Below are 16,115 nucleotides of genomic sequence, written 5' to 3'. Positions count from 1 at the left end.
TAAGGATGAGAATTTAGGAGGCATGGTTAGTAAGTTTGCAGATGACACCAAGATTGGTAGCATTGTGGACAGTGAAGAAGGTTATCTAGGATTGCAACGGGATCTTGATAAATTGGGCCAGTGGGCCGATGAATGGCAGATGGAGTTTAATTTAGATAAATGTGAGGTGATGCATTTTGGTAGATCAAATCGGGCCAGGACCTACTCCGTTAATGGTAGGGCGTTGGGGAGAGTTATAGAACAAAGAGATCTAGGAGTACAGGTTCATAGCTCCTTGAAAGTGGAGTCACAGGTGGATAGGGTGGTGAAGAAGGCATTCGGCATGCTTGGTTTCATTGGTCAGAACATTGAATGCAGGAGTTGGGATGTCTTGTTGAAGTTGTACAGGGCATTGGTGAGGCCACACTTGGAGTACTGTGTACAGTTCTGGTCACCCTATTATAGAAAGGATATTATTAAACTAGAAAGAGTGCAGAAAAGATTTACTAGGATGCTACCGGGACTTGATGGTTTGACTTATAGGGAGAGGTTAGACAGACTGGGACTTTTTTCCCTGGAGAGTAGGAGGTTAAGGGGTGATCTTATAGAAGTCTATAAAATAATGAGGGGCATAGATAAGGTAGATAGTCAAAATCTTTTCCCAAAGGTAGGGGAGTCTATAACGAGGAGACATAGATTTAAGGTGAGAGGGGAGAGAGACAAAAGGGTCCAGAGGGGCAATTTTTTCACTCAAAGGGTGGTGAGTGTCTGGAACGAGCTGCCAGAGGCAGTAGTAGAGGCGGGTACAATTTTGTCTTTTAAAAAGCATTTGGACAGTTACATGGGTAAGATGGGTATAGAGGGATATGGGCCAAGTGCAGGAAATTGGGACTAGCTTAGTGGCATAAACTGGGCGACATGGACATGTTGGGCCGAAGGGCCTGTTTCCATGTTGTAACTTCTATGATTCTATAAGGATAAACCCAGCAACTACAAGCCAGTCAGTTTAACCTCGGTGGTGGGGAAACTTTTAGAAATGATAATCCTGGACAAAGTCAATAGTTACATGGACAAGTATGGATTAATTAAGGAAAGCCAGCACGGATTTGTTAAAGGCATTGGGGGAAAAATTGGATAGGGCCTGTTTTTGGGCGGGAGTAGCACGATCCGCTATTACTCCGTGCCCAATGGGCCCTATGCAGGCAGGACAAGATTTTCATCAGGCCTGAGGACTCAACTGCAATCTGCGTTGGAAATCAGCGTTGAACGAGGATTCCATGCAATTCATACTTTCCACCAGCAGGGGGAAGCTCCAATCTCTTAAAGACAGGCTGTCTGTTAGAAATCTCTTAAAGGTAGCTGGTACCTGTTATTTGCTGAATATAACAGCCTGCTGTTTGCACGGAGTCTGAACGGAGATCAAACATCGCACACGTAAAGCACAGATGCAGGTCCCATCCCTATGTTTACATACTGATGAGTTATGTTTGAATAAAGGTTGCGCACCACTAAATCCCACATCCTCCAATCTGCATGCCAGACCTCACCAATCTGCCGATCTGAGAGTCCATGCACCAAGGGTCTCTGCTGATGCACCAGAGGCCTTGGTGCAAGAGGTGGACAGAAGGAGGGACGTCCTATATCCGCAAGGGGTGGGAGGAGCAAGAGGCGCTCCAGACATACACCCAAAATGCAATGGGAGGCAGTAGGGGATGAAGTCAATTCCAGGCACACAGCATCATGAACACGGATGCAGTACAGGAAGAAGTTCAATGCTTTAACATGAGTGGGCAAGATGAGTGAGGTCAACTGTCAAGTGGCAACTCCTACCAACTACACCACTAGCCGCATCTACTCCTCCACGCGCTAAACCACCCAACACTCACCTACCAACAATCTCTTTCCATCAGTACTCAATTCTTCCAATCAGATGCTTCCTCTCACCCTCACACATTACCACTGTTGCAAGCTGCGACCCATAACTCACAGGCCACTCACACTGGCAGCTATTCATACATGACAGGCACATCACCCAAAACTTGTCCCGCTTTCTTGCAGGAGAAGGTAGTGCATATCAATAGCAGCAAGTGGCAGTGGCATTCAGCCCTTCGAATCTGTTCCGCCATTCAATGAGATCATGGTGGACCTGTGACATAACTCCATATATCCACCCATATCCCTTAATACAGGGTACGGGAGCATAGTGGTTATGTTACTGGACTAGTAATCCAGGGGCGTGGACTAATAATTCGGAGTCATGAGTTCAAATCCCGCCATGACAGCTGGGGAATTTAAATTCAATTAATTAAATAAAATCTGGAATTAAAATACTAGTATCAGTAATGGTGGCCACGAAACTACCGGATTGTCGTAAAAACCCATCTGGTTCACTAATGCCCTTCAGGGAAGGAAACCTGCCGTCCTTACCCGGTCTGACCATATGTAACTCCAGTCCCACAGCAATGTGGTTGATTCTTAATTGCCCTCTGAAATGAGCTAGCAAGTCACTCAGTTGTAAAATCTCGCTTAAAAAAAGTCATAATAAGAATAAAACTGGACGGACCACCAGGCACCCGACACGTCAAAGGCAAACCAAGCCCAGTTGACCCTGCAAAGTCCTCCTCACTAACATCGAGGGACTTGTGCCAAAATTGGGAGAGCTGTCCCACAGACTAGTCAAGCAACAGCCTGACATGGCCATACTCACAGAATCATACCTTTCAGCCAACGTCCCTGACTCTTCCATCACCATCCCTGGGTATGTCCTGACCAACCAGAGGTGGCGGTACAGTGATATACAGTCAGGAGGGAGTGGCCCTGGGAGTCCTCAACATTGACTCTGGACCCCATGAAATCTCATGGCATCAGGTCAAACATGGGCAAGGAAACCTCCTGCTGATTACCACCTACCGCCCTCCCTCAGCTGTTGAATCAGTCCTCTTCCATGTTGAGCACCACTTGGAGGAAGCACTGAGGGTAGCAAGGGCACAGAATGTACTCTGGGTGGGGGCTTCAATGTCCATCACCACGAGTGGCTCGGTAGCACCACTACTGACCGAGCTGGCCGAATCCTGAAGGACATAGCTGCCAGACTGGGCCTGCGGCAGGTGGTGAGCGAACCAACACGAGGGAAAAACTTACTTGACCTCGTCCTCATCAATCTACCTGTGTAGAAGAGCATCCAGGAGCAGCACCAGATGTAACTAAAAATGAGGTGCCAACCTGTTGAAGCTACAACTCAGGACTACATGCATGCTAAACAGCAGCAGCAACATGCTATAGACAGAGCTAAGCGATCCCACAACCAACGGATCAGATCAAAGCTCTGCAGTCCTGCCACATCCAGTTGTGAACGGTGGTGGACAATAAAACAACTAACAGGAGGAGGAGGCTCTGTAAATATCCCCATCCTCAACGATGGCAGAGTCCAGCAAGTGAGTGCAAAAGACAAGGCTGAAGCGTTTGCAACCATCTTCAGCCAGAAGTGCCGAGTGGATGATCCATCTCAGCCTCCTCCCGATATCCCCACCATCACAGAAGCCAGTCTTCAGCCAATTCGATTCACTGCACGTGATATCATGAAACGGCTGAGTGCACTGGATACAGCAAAGGCAATGGGCCCCGACAACATCCCGGCTGTAGTGCTGAAGTCTTGTGCTCCAGAACTAGCTGCGCCTCTAGCCAAGCTGTTCCAGTACAGCTACAACACTGGCATCTACCCGACAATGTGGAAAATTGCCCAGGTATGTTCTGTCCACAAAAAGCAGGACAAATCCAATCCGGCCAATTACCGCCCCATCAGTCTACTCTCAATCATCAGCAAAGTGATGGAAGGTGTCGTCGACAGTGCTATCAAGCGGCACTTACTCACCAATAACCTGCTCACCGATGCTCAGTTTGGGTTCCGCCAGGACCACTTGGTGTCAGACCTCATTACAGCCTTGGTACAAACATGGACAAAAGAGCTGAATTCCAGAGGTGAGGTGAGAGTGACTGCCCTTGACATCAAGGCAGCATTTGACCGAGTGTGGCACAAAGGAGCCCGAGTAAAATTGAAGTCAATGGGAATCAGGGGGAAAAGTCTCCAGTGGCTGGAGTCATACCTAGCACAAAGGAAGATGGTAGAGGTTGTTCGAGGCCAATCATCTCAGCCCCAGGGCATTGCTGCAGGAGTTCCTCAGGGCAGTGTCCTAGGCCCAACCATCTTCAGCTGCTTCATCAATGACCCTCCCTCCATCATAAGAACAGAAATGGGGATGTTTGCTGATGATTGCGCAGTGTTCAGTTCCATTCGCAACCCCTCAGATAATGAAGCAGTTCGTGCCCGCATGCAGCAAGACCTGGACAACATGCAGGCTTGGGCTCATAAGTGGCAAGTAACATTCGCAGCAGACAAGTGCCAGGCAGTGACCATCTCCAACAAGAGAGGGTCTAACCACCTCCCCTTGACATTCAACGGTATTACCATTGCCGAATCCCCCACCATCAACATCCTGGGGGTCACCATTGACCAGAAACTTAACTGGACTAGCCACATAAATACTGTGGCTACAAGAGCAGGTCAGAGGCTGGGTATTCTGCAGCGAGTGACTCACCTCCTGACTCCCCAAAGCCTTTCCACCATCTACAAGGCACAAGTCAAGAGTGTGATGGAATACTCTCCACTTGCCTGGATAAGTGCAGCTCCAACAACAGTCAAGAAGCTCGACACCATCCAGGACAAAGCAGCCCGCTTGATTGGCACCCCATCCACCACCCTGAACATTCACTCCCTTCACCACCGGCACACTGTGGCTGCAGTGTGTACCATCCACAGGATGCACTGCAGCAACTCGCCAAGGCTTCTTCGACAGCACCTCCCAAACCCACGACCTCTACTACCTAGAAGGAGAAGAGCAGCAGGTACATGGGAACAATACCATCTGCACATTTCCCTCCAAGTCACACACCATCCCGACTTGGAAATATATCACCGTTCCTTCATCGTCGCTGGGTCAAAATCCTGGAACTCCCTTCCTAACAGCACTGTGGGAGAACCTTCACCACACGGACTGCAGCGGTTCAAGAAGGCGGCTCACCACCACCTTCTCAAGGGCAATTAGGGATGGGCAATAAATACTGGCCTCGCCAGCGACGCCACAACCCATGAACGAATAAAAAATAATACCCTTGGTTCACAGAAACCTATCAATCTCAGGTTTAGAATTCACAATTGAGCTAGCATCAACTGCCGTTTGCAGAAGAGCTTCCCAAACTTCTCACAACCTTTGTATGTAGAAGCATTTCCTAACTTCACTAAATGCTAGGCTATATCCCCTAGTCCTAGTATTCAAATATAGGAGACCTCCAAAAACAGTTACAAATGTCTCGGCAGCCAGGAGCAATAATCCAGCCACTAACCTGTAAATCCTGCATGGTCCCTTTAAATAGGGGGTCCTCCAGGCACTCTAAGACACGTCCAGATGGTCGGGGTTAAGACTGTGCGTTGAGTTGAGCGTTAAGACCCAAAATGGTGTCTATCACTTTAAATCAGAGTTGTACACTGATAGAAGGCATTTCCTCCCTACTTTACTTGATTCTAGCGTTCGTTATCTGCGCCTGCGCGAACTCCTATACCAAAATGGCGTCTGGTGCACGTCACGCTGGAAACGAGTGTGCGCATCTAAGACACCATCTTGGACGTCAGAGAGGCTGTGTCGCGCCGATTTAGCGCCCATTGTGTTTAACTAACTTGATTTGAGTTTTTTGATGAGGTAACAGAGAGGGTCGATGAGGGCAATGCAGTTGATGTGGTGTATATGGACTTCCAACAGGCGTTTGATAAAGTGCCGCATAATGGGCTTGTCATCAAAGTTGAAGCCCGTGGAATAAAAGGGGCAGTGGCAGGATGGATACGAAATTGGCTAAGTGACAGGAAACAGAGAGTTAAGTGGTGAACGGTTGTTTTTTGGACTGGAGGGAGGTATACAATGATGTTCCCCAGGGGTCAGTGCTAGGACCAGTGTTTTTCTTGATACATATTAATGATTTGGACTTGGGTGTACAGGGCACAATTTCAAAATTTGCAGATGACACAAAACTTGAAAGTGTACTGAACAGTGAGGAGGATAGTGATAGACTTCAAGAGGATATGGACAGGCTGGTGGAATGGGCAGACATATGGCAGATGAAATTTAACTCAGAAAAGTTTTTTTTAAATTCGTTCATGAGATGTGAGCTTTGGTGGCGAGGCCAGCATTTACTGCCCATCCCTAATTGCCCTTGAAAAGGTGGTGGTAAGCCGCCTTCTTGAACTACTGCAGTCCATGTGGTGAAGGTTCTCTCACAGTGCTGTTAGGTAGGGAGTTCCAGGATTTTGACCCAGTGACGCTGAAGGAATGGTGATATATTTCCAAGTCAGGATGGTGTGTGACTTGGAGGGGAACGTGCAGGTGGTGTTGTTCCCATGTGCCTGCTGCTCTTGTCCTTCTAGGTGGTAGAGGTCGCGGGTTTGGGAGGTGCTTTCGAAGAAGCCTTGGCGAGTTGCTGCAGTGCATCCTGTGAATGGTACACACTGCAGCCACTGTGCACCGGTGGTGGAGGGACTGAATGTTTAGGGTGGTGGATGTGGTGTCAATCAAGTGAGCTGCTTTGTCCTGGATGGTGTCGAGCTTCTTGACTGTTGTTGGAGCTGCACTCATCCAGGCAAGTGGAGAGTGTTCCATCACACTCCTGACTTGTGCCTTGTAGATGGTGGAAAGGCTTTGGGGAGTCAGGAGGTGAGTCACTCGCCGCAGAATACCCAGCCTCTGACCTGCTCTTGTAGCCACAGTATTTATGTGGCTAGTCCAGTTAAGTTTCTGGTCAATGGTGACTCCTAGAATGTTGATGGTGGGGGATTCGGCGATGGTATTGCTGTTGAGTGTCATGGGGAGGTGGTTAGATTCTCTCTTGTTGGAGATGGTCATTGCCTGGCACTTGTCTGGCGCAAATGTTACTTGCCACTTATGAGCCCAAGCCTGGATGTTGTCCAGGTCTTGCTGCATGCGGGCACAGACTGCTTCATTATCTGAGGGATTGCGAATGGAATTCAGTGCGAAGTGATACATTTTGGTAGGAAGAACGAAGCGAGGCAATTTAAACTAAAGGGTACAATTCTAAAAGGAGTGCAGGAACAGAGAGACCTGGGGGTATATGTGCACAAATCTTTGAAGGTGGCAGGGCAGTTTGAGAAAGCGGTTAAAAAAGCATACGGGATCCTGGGCTTTATAAATAGAGGTATAGAGTACAAAAGCAAGGAGGTTATGATGAGCTTTTATAAAACTGGTTCAACCACAATTGGAGTATTGTGGCCAGTTCTGGGCACCGTGCTTTCAGAAGGATGTGAAGCCTTAGAGAGGGTGCAGAAGAGATTTACTAGAATGGTTCCAGGGATGAGGGACTTCAGTTACATGGATAGACTGGAGAAGCTGGGGTTGTTCTCCTTAGAAGAGAGAAGGTTGAGAGGAGATTTGATAGAAGTGCTCAAAATCATGAAGGGACTAGACAGAGCAGATAGAGAGAAACTGTTCCCATTGGCGGAAGGATCAAGAACCAGAGGACGTAGATTTAAGGTGATTGGCAAAAGAACCAAAAGTGACATGAGGAAAAACTTTTTTGCACAGCGAGTGGTTAAGATCTGGACTGCACTGCCTGAGGGGATGGTGGAGGCAGATTCAGTTGTGGTTTTCAAAAGGGAATTGGATAAGTACTTGAAGGGAAAAAAATTGCAGGGCTGCAGGGAAAGGGCAGGGGTGTGGGACTAGCTGGATTGCTCTTGCAGAGAGCTGGCATGGACTCAACAGGCTGAATGCCCTCCTTCTGTGCTGTAACCATTCTATGATTCTATGACTGGAGTCACATATAGGCTAGACTATAATAAAGACGGCAGGCTCTCCAAATGTTGACTGTTGAAGCTACTTTCAGCTCCTCTGACTGCAGCTCCTCCGATTGTTGTTCTGAAGTTGCTACGATGTCCTATCTGCGTGAACAAAGTTAAGAGAAGCCCCATTTTGGCCACTCACTCACCGTTGCATTAATGATGGATGGTTGGCTGGACCACTCAGAAACCGTGTGAACCCAGCTGTATCTCCTTATCCGTGTGGATCTAGGTGCAGTTATCTTTCTCAACGATTTTTTGATATCTCAGAACTTTTTTGCTGTTATTGAAAACTGAAGCTTGTTGATTTTTTCTGCATTTTTGCAGTTTTAAACTGAAGTCTGAATGGACATTCAGACATCAGTTTAAAACTGCACAAAGGAGTAAGCTACAAATTCAAATGTAATGACCAAATGTAATGTCCAGATACTTTGAATTCAGAATATTCAAAGGGGTTTTAATCACAATATTCAAGGGGTTTTATCCCATGCCCTACACATGGCAGGTTAGAGGGAGCTTTACTCTGAATCTAACCTGTACTGTACCTGCTCTGGCCGGTCTTGCCAACAATGCTCACATTCCGAGAATGAATTTTTAAAAAGCCTGGAGTGAGTTACAGGCTGGATTCTAATCAAGGGGTTTGGGTGATTCATATATAGAATAATGGGTACCTGGGAATGAGTTACAGGCTGGAATCTAATCAAGGGATTCAAATGGTTTATATATAGATTAACGGAGTGAATTACAGGCTAGAATCTAATCAAGGGGTTCAGATGGTTTACATACAGAATAACATACTCTGGAGTGAGTTACAGGCTGGAATCGAATTGAGGTTTGGGTAATTTATATATAGAATAATGCATACCTGGCAGTGAGTTACAGGCTGGGACTTTTACTCTGTATCTAACCCGTGCTGTACCTGCCCTGGGAGTGTTTGATGGGACAGTGTAGAGGGAGCTCTACTCTGTATCTAACCCGTACTGGCACTGGCCCAGGAGTGTTTGACACTTGAAATGTTCGTGCGTGTCCTGTGCCCCCTGCTAACTCAGTTCAGAAAGATATAAATGTACTAGAAAAAAAAAATCGAAGAAAAAATACTACCCAGCTTTATTTCTTACTGTGTTCTGGAATATTTTTGTGGAACTGAAAGTTTCAGTTGCTTCTCACCCAGCCCCACTCACACCCACATCTCCAGTCAGCCAGGAAGAAATCTGATGTAATGTTTTATTGGGTCCTAGTTCCAGGAGTTCCGAAGGTCAACCACACGTATATCCTTCAGAAACAGCCCGCAGATGTACTTTCTCTTCCTGAGGAGTACCAGTGAAGTTGACATTCTGCCACAGTAACTTAGTGTCATGGAGCCTTTAAGGAAACATTTGTTGGCAGGTGCATGTGGTTCCTTCATGTTTGGACTATTTTTAAGTTCTCTAGCATTGAAGGATGAATTGTCAGAGCTGCAAGCAACTTTATATATAGTAGCTCAGTCACGGCTTTCAACTTTGTCTTGCAGGCAGGCTCAGGCCAATCTGGATCCAACCAGTTGTCCAATTGCTACGTTGTCGGGATTGTATACTCGATTTCCAAATATCCACTGCCGCTGGGTGAAATTCCAAGCCAAGAGCAGCACTTGCTGCTTCTTTATCCTATCTCACCCAACGTTAGGTTTCTTGATGGGACAGTGTAAAAGGGAGCTTTATTCTGCATCCATACAGACCCTTATCACATCTCCGAGCAGCGTAGTCATTGTTATTATGTAGGCAGATGCAGCCACCATTTTGCACACAGTGAGATCCCACACACAGCAATGAGATGAATGGCAAATTAATCTGTTTTTAGTGGTGGCGGTGGTAGGACTGTTCACCTGGACACCAGGAGAACTCGCTGCTCTTCATCAAATAGGACCCCATATTCTCTCAGGTGTACGGCTTAGTGGTAGCATTCTCGTCTCTGAGTCAGAAGGTTGCGGGTTCATGACCCACTCCAGAGACTTGAGCACATAATCTAGGCTGATGCTCCAGTGCAGTACTGAGGGAGTGCTGCACAGTCGGAGGTGCCATCTTTCAGATGAGACGTTAAACCAAGACTCCATCTTCCCTCTAAGGTGGATGTAAAAGATCTCATGACACTATTAAAAGAAGAGTAGGGTGTCCTGCCAACATTTATCCCAACTGATTACACTGCAAAAGTACTTAATTGGCTGTAAAGCACTTTGGGACATCCTGAGGTCATGAAGGGTGCTATATAAATGCAATATCTTTCTTTTGATCATTCCTTCTGTTTATCAAACCTGCATGACTGAGCCATCGGGTGAGCTTTGTTGGGTCTTTTGACTATAACAGAGTCATGGCACTTCAAGAGTTAATGAACTAGCTGTTAGGGATCGAAAGCATTGCACAAACACTGCCTATTTATACAGGCCCCATGTTTTAACTGAATATTGCGAAATATTTGGAGGATTGCAATCATTCCTTTGTACCTCTTTCAGGCTAAGCCTGTCTCCTCACAATGTCCACTCTGTCACACTGAAGTGTGGACAAACTGTCTGCTTTAGCCTCACGTGTATATGACTGGGCCTGATGCCTGCCCAGACTGTATTTGTATGTTGTATCTCTACACAATAAGCCCTCTGCGACTTAAAGTCGATCAGAGGCTAATGTGAAATTTATCAGGGGTGTGAGAGAATCAGCGAGAAAACAGTTAAAAAATGTTAAAAAAACAGAATATGCTGCGAACAAACAGAAAGTCAGCCACCACCGGTGGAGAGAAGATCAGGCCTAGATTTTTAAAAAATTCTTTCTCGGGATATGGGCATCGCTAGCAAGGCCAACATTTATTGCCCATCCCTAGTTGTCCTTGAGAAAGTGGTGGTGGGCCTTCTTCTTTAATCGTTGCAGTCCGTGTGGTGAAAGTTCTCCCACGGTGCTGTTAGGTAGGGAGTTCCAGGATTTTGACCCAGTGATGATGAAGGAACGGCGATATATTTCCAAGTCGGGATGATGTGTGACTTGGAGGGGAACCTGAAGGTGTGCCTATACACCTGCTGCCCTTGTCCTTCTAGCTGGTGAGGGTTGCAGATTTGGGAGGTGCTGTCTAAGATGTCTTAGCGAATTGCTGCAGTGCATCCTGTAGATAGTACACACCGCAGCTACAGTGCACCAGTGGTAGAGGGAGTGGACTGCTTTGTCCTGGATGGTGTTGAGCTTCTTGGCTGTTCCAGCTGCACCCATCCAGGCAAGTGGAGATATTCCATCACACTCCTGACTTGTGCCTTGTAGGTGATGGAAAGGCTTTGGGGAGTCAAGAGGTGAGCCACTCACCACAGAATACCCAGCCTCTGACCTTCTCTAGTAGCAACGGCATTTATGTGGCTGGGCCAGTTGAGTTTCTGGTCAATGGTGACCCCCAGGATGTTGATGGTGGGGGATTGAATGTTAAGAGGAAAATAAACTCTCTCTTGTTGGAGATGGTGATTGCCTGGCACTTGTGTGGCACAAATGTTATTTGCCATTTATCAGCACAAGCTGAGAATGGATTTTTTGGACCACATTCAGGGGGGAAAATCATTCCAAAATAACTTGCTCTACTATGCACCACAATCAATATCGTAGGACTGAGGGAGTGCTGCCTTTCCAGACGTGCCCTTTGGGTCAACGCAAAAGCAGTCTGTTACCATCCTCCTGATCTTGCAATGTAAAAGATCCCATGGCACTGTTCAAAGAGGAGCTGGAAGTCCTGGCCAATATTCCTCCCTCAAGCAAATCCATCAGAAACAGACTGATCTCATTGCTGTTTGTGGGATCCCGCTATGTGAAAAATGGCTGCTACCTTTGTCCACATAACAGTCACTGCACCTCAATGTAATTTATTGTATGTGAGGGGTTTTGAGATGTTTGAGAGGTCTGATCAGGCACGCTGTAAAGGCAAGTCTTTTTTTCTTTGTAGCTAAGCTGACACTTCAGTGCAGTATTGAGGGAGAGCTGCACTGTCAGAGGTGCCGTCTTTCAAATGGGACATTAAACCATAGCCCTCTCAGGTGGTCGCAAAAGATCCCATGGCACTGATCGAAGAAGAGCAGGGGCATTCCCCGGTGTTCTGGCCAATATTTATCCCTCAACCAACCTCACTAAAACAAATTATCTGGTCATTGCTGTTTGTGGGATCTTGCTGTGTGCAAATTGGCTGCTGCGCTTCCCTACATTACAAAAGTGACTATACTTCAAAAGGACTTAATTGGCTGTGAAGCACTTTGGGACATCCTGAGGTCATGAAAGGTGCTATATAAATGCAAGCTCTTTCTTCTTTCTTTTTAACCTAGCAAATGGCAGTCCACATGGTTTTGTAAGGAGGGGTTCTTACTGACCAATCTCTTGGACAATTCTCAAGAAGTGATATCCCATTTGGACACTGGGAGGCCCTGTGCTGTAGGGTATCTAGACTTCCAGAACATCTTTCATATAATCCATCATGAATGGTTGTTATGGGAAGTCTACGGCAGTGGGTATCCTGGGTAAAACGTGGAAGTGGATGAGGAATTGGCTAGTGAGGTGATGTCGGACAGGGAGATATATTGAGAGGTGCACCACAAGAATCAATGCTGGGGAGATGTACTGAATGGACTGTCCTGGGGATCAGTGATACTGTAGTGTAGTGGTTATGTTACTGGACCTGTAATCCAGGGGCCTGGACTAATAAGCCAGCAGAACGTGAGCTCAAAACCCACCATGATAGTTTGAGAATTTGAATTGTTTTTAAAAATAAATCCAGAAATAAAATGTTCAGTAAAAGTGACCATGAAATTATCGAACTGTTGCAAAAACCCAACTGGTTCGTTAATGTCCTTTAGAGAAGGAAATCTGCCATCCTTACCCGGTCTGGACTATTTGTGACTGCAGTCCCACACCAATGTGGTTGATTCTTAGCTGCCCTCCAAAGTGGCCTAGCAAGCCATTCCATCATATTAAACTCAGGGCAACAAGGGATGGGCAATAAATGCTGGCCTTGCCTGAGAACGAATATTTAAAAAAAGTATAGGTTCAGGAATTGCCTCAGTAAGCACTTCTTCACACAGACTGGTAAATACCAAGAATGCTGTCTGGGTAGGACAATCGAAGCAAAAATCATTTAAGAGTCAATTAGATGCTGTGATTAATAAAGGTAAGTTAGATGGGCCAAATGGCTTCCCTCCTCTGTACTTATCTTTGTGAATTTGTTTTAGAGTTCGTTAAATCCAAGATTGAATGATAAAGGAATAGAGACATGCATATATGAGGGCAAAGTGAATAGAGGGATATGGGAGGCAGGGTCTGAAGAGGCTCATGGGGAGTATAAACATCAGCATAGACAAGTTGAGCTCAATGGGCTGTTTCTGTGCTGCAGATTCTATGTAGATTTTGTAAGAAACATAGAAAATAGGAACAGGAATAGGCATTCGAGCCTGCTCCGCCATTCAATATGATCATGGCTGATCCTCTATCTCAATACCATATTCCCGCTTTCTTCCCATACCCCTTGATGCCTTTTGTGTCTAGAAATCTATCTAGCTCCTGCTTAAATATATTCAGTGACTTGGCCTCCACAGCTGTCCGTGGTAGAGAATTCCACAGGTTCACCACCCTCCGAGTGAAGAAATTTCTCCTCATCTCAGTCGTAAAGGTTTAGAAAACTTTGGCTGGGAAATTCCTCAGTGCGTCGCCCTCTCTGCTGGTGTTACTTTGCCAGAAGTACGGTTAAAACCCGATTAACACGTGCAAACAAGATTTCCGATGGACTTCCATCGAAGTAGCACCAACAGAAAGGGAGCAGCTCTGTGAAATTACAAATTTCTTGGCCTTCATATATAGGCTCTTTCTAGTTGATTAACTCCATCTTGCAGACTTCCTGACTTCTGCAATCTGGATGTAACCCGTTGCTTAATTAACATATTGCCGGCAGATTGTTAAGGGAACGTCTCCAATTGTTCAAGCTCAAACCGTGATGAAATTTGAGGCACATCGTCTGTTCTAGTTAGTCGTGAGCTTCTTGTTTGGGCAGGGGTGGGTTGTGGTGGTAGATCCTTGTGCTTTCACGGTCCCACCAATAACCGGCTTATTATATAAAATTACATAGAATTTACTGCACAGAAACAGGTGATTTGGCCCAATTGGTCTATGCCCTGTGTTCATACGCCACACGAGCCAAAACAAGACACTTAAGGGTCCCCCTGCCAAACAAGGTCACGACTAACTAGAGTCATAGAGTCATAGAAGTTTACAACATGGAAACAGGCCCTTCGGCCCAACATGTCCATGTCGCCCAGTTTATACCACTAAGCTAGTCCCAATTGCCTGCACTTGGCCCATATCCCTCTATACCCATCTTACCCATGTAACTGTCCAAATGCTTTTTAAAAGACAAAATTGTACCCGCCTCTACTACTGCCTCTGGCAGCTCGTTCCAGACACTCACCACCCTTTGAGTGAAAAAATTGCCCCTCTGGACCCTTTTGTATCTCTCCCCTCTCACCTTAAATCTATGTCTCCTCGTTATAGACTCCCCTACCTTTGGGAAAAGATTTTGACTATCTACCTTATCTATGCCCCTCATTATTTTATAGACTTCTATAAGATCACCCATTAACCTCCTACTCTCCAGGGAAAAAAGTCCCAGTCTGTCTAACCTCTCCCTTTAAGTCAAACCATCAAGTCCCAGTAGCATCCAAGTAAATCTTTTCTGCACTCTTTCTAGTTTAATAATATCCTTTCTATAATAGGGTGACCAGAACTGTACACAGTATTCCAAGTGTGGCCTTACTAATGTCTTGTACAACTTCAACAAAACATCCCAACTCCTGTATTCAATGTTCTGACCAATGAAACCAAGCATGCCGAATGCCTTCTTCACCACCCTCTCCACCTGTGACTCCACTTTCAAGGAGCTATGAACCTGTACTCCTAGATCTCTTTGTTCTATAACTCTCCCCAACGCCCTACCATTAATGGAGTAGGTCCTGGCCCGATTCGATCTACCAAAATGCATCACCTCACATTTATCTAAATTAAACTAGGTGTGGAGATGCCGGTAATGGACTGGGGTGGACAAATGTAAGGAGTCGCACAACACCAGGTTATAGTCCAACAGCTTTATTTGAAATCACAAGCTTTCGGAGCTTTGCTCCTTCGTCAGGTGAGTGAAGAGTTGCATAAAGGCATAAAGACTATATATGCGGTGCCTTTATGCAACTCTTCACTCACCTGACGAAGGAGCAAAGCTCTGAAAGCTTGTGATTTCAAATAAAGCTGTTGGACTATAACCTGGTGTTGTGCGACTCCTTACATACGACTAACTAGAACAGACGATGTGCCTCAAATTTCATCTCGGTTTGAGCTTGAACAATTGGAGACGTTCCCTTAACAATCTGCCGGCAATATGTTAATTAAGCAACGGGTTAAATCCAGATTGCAGAAGTCAGGTAGTTAATTCAATGACAGGGATCTGATTGTCAGGAAATCAGGCCCAGAGACCATGAGGCCTACAGTATGTGTGAGGTGTTCAGTGCATCCCAATATTGGTCGTAAGTGTAAAGGGGGCTGGGAGCCTGTGGACAAGGTGCACGCTAGGCCCGCGGCCTCCCCAGGATCCCTGCCCTTCTTACCCGGGGCCTTCTTTATCCCCCAGTGTAGCCCTGGTGCTCCCTCCATTTGCCCAGTACCCCTCGCCCCATTATGGCGAATTGCCAGGCAGACAACGAGGAGCTGGGAGCCCTTCACTGGCCTCTGGTGCCGAACAGCTTTCTCCCGCGGCCTCTAATATTGGCCCGTCACTGAAGTAAGGGAACGTCGATAAATCCTAATTCTTTATCATCACAACGTCCATTACTACAAACCACTGACATGGTTGGTGTGTTATACCAAATAAAGTTTGCAAATCTACAAGGACACAGTCCTACCTCTCCATATAGTCTAAATCTGAAGGTGAGGAAGAGTCTGATTTGTAGAGCGTGTTGTCTATTCAGCGCAGGTCCCTGTTGTATTTATTTACCGTTGGCTCTACATTTATATCGGTGCATTGTAGAACTCACCGGGACACGGGCTTTCTCCCTGGGCCCGGACAACAAGACCTGAGTTACAGACGAAGGCGAATTTATCTCATCGTCAGTACAAGTAAATAAAAAGAAACAACAAAACGACATTTAAACAAAATCACGTCGAGCGGCTGAGAATATAAAGGACGACTGCACCAGTCGTCGCCCACAGCCCGTGAT

At 46.2% G+C, this 16,115-nt stretch overlaps 1 long non-coding RNA gene across 1 annotated transcript; it reads right to left on the bottom strand.

Moving 5' to 3' along the window:
- Positions 1-8,966: 8,966 nt before the first annotated feature.
- On the bottom strand, positions 8,967-16,115 carry LOC137306133 (uncharacterized). Its single transcript, XR_010958826.1, has 2 exons — positions 15,801-16,115; positions 8,967-9,972 (listed from the first exon to the last, which is right to left on the bottom strand). It is a non-coding gene; the product is annotated as an uncharacterized lncRNA (long non-coding RNA).

Source organism: Heptranchias perlo, chromosome 3, assembly GCF_035084215.1.
Source record: "Heptranchias perlo isolate sHepPer1 chromosome 3, sHepPer1.hap1, whole genome shotgun sequence".
Taxonomy (NCBI): Eukaryota; Metazoa; Chordata; class Chondrichthyes; order Hexanchiformes; family Hexanchidae; genus Heptranchias; species Heptranchias perlo.
Note: the sequence above shows the minus strand (reverse complement) of the source record. Positions and strands in the feature narration are given on the sequence as shown.